The sequence below is a fragment of the Jaculus jaculus genome, unplaced genomic scaffold (genome assembly GCF_020740685.1).
Source record: "Jaculus jaculus isolate mJacJac1 unplaced genomic scaffold, mJacJac1.mat.Y.cur mat_scaffold_165_1_43375_arrow_ctg1, whole genome shotgun sequence".
In the NCBI taxonomy this organism is placed as follows: domain Eukaryota; kingdom Metazoa; phylum Chordata; class Mammalia; order Rodentia; family Dipodidae; genus Jaculus; species Jaculus jaculus.
In genome coordinates, this window is record NW_025423425.1 from 1 (window position 1) to 1,226 (window position 1,226).

At 49.1% G+C, this 1,226-nt stretch overlaps 1 pseudogene; it reads right to left on the reverse strand.

The window, feature by feature from the left end:
- LOC123457253 lies at positions 1-139 on the reverse strand (annotated as a pseudogene; the record flags this gene model as incomplete).
- Positions 140-1,226: the final 1,087 nt, after the last annotated feature.

Here is a 1,226-nt window from a genome sequence, read left to right on the forward strand (position 1 = left end):
CCACTACCACAAATTATGCAGTCGAGTTTCCCGCATTTGGGGAAATCGCAGGGGTCAGCACATCTGGAGTGCAATGGATAAGCCTCGCCCTGGGAAAACCACCTTCGTGATCATGGTATCTCCCCTGCCAGGTAAGTATTATTAATTATTTTTGTACTCAGCGAATACGGTCAAGTTGGTACCATTGTTAGGCTCATCCTTGCCCTACCCCCTCCCCCTGGCCCCTCCTTGTTGAGGTATATGGGTTATGTATTCAGGAGTTAGCCCACAGTTATGGGTAGGATAAATGTCTCTGCATATCATGACCCAACATGTGGCTCTGACATTCTTTCCGCCCCCTCTCCCGCAAAATTTCCCTGAGCCATGTTGGGTTCATTTTTTGTCTGCCTCAGTGATGAGGTGTTGGGGGCCTCTGGGTCTTTGGCACTCTGATTTGGTAGGAGTTGATTTTTCTCCTTGTCAGTCTCCTCCACCCTTGTGCTGGAACCCGGCCCGGGCACGCTTGTCTTCCTCACACGTGCTGGTCCCGCTTCTGTCCCCACATTCCCCAGCACACGTGTGACAGTTCAGGTCCAGGGATGGCTGTCTCCTCTGCTCTGCTTTTCGACAAACCAGTACTGCCACCACAACCTAAGTGGGGCTGGAGAGATGGCTCCGCAGTTAAGGCGCTTGCCTGCAAATCCTAAAGACTTGGGTTCAATTCCCCAGTGTTCACATAAAGCCAGATGCACAAAGTGGTGCATGCATCTGGAGTTTGTTTGCAGCATCTGGAGGCCTTGGCCCACCCATTCATTCTCCCTCTCCTTCCCTTTGCAAATTAATAACTTAATAAAGCTGGGCATTGGTGGCACACGCTTTTAATCCCAGCATTCAGGAGGCAGATGTAGGAGGATCACCATGAGTTCGAGGCCACCCTGAGACTACATAGTGAATTCCAGATCAGCCTGAGCTATAGTGAGACCCTACCTCAGAAAAACAAAAAGAAAAAAAAAAAACAAACCAAAAGACAAAAAACCTTAATGAAGTATTTTTTAAAACATAATTGATGCACCTGTTTGGTTGCTTTTGTCCATGTCTAGCCATTTAAGATGGAAGCTTCATGAGGTCAGGGCTTTTGTGCTCTGCAAGGCCTGAAGCAGCTGGCCCTCGAATGCCATCTGCTGGCCCACTGGCTGAAGGCAGAATGAATGACAGGCCTCACCCACAGCAAAGGAGCATGCAAGAAA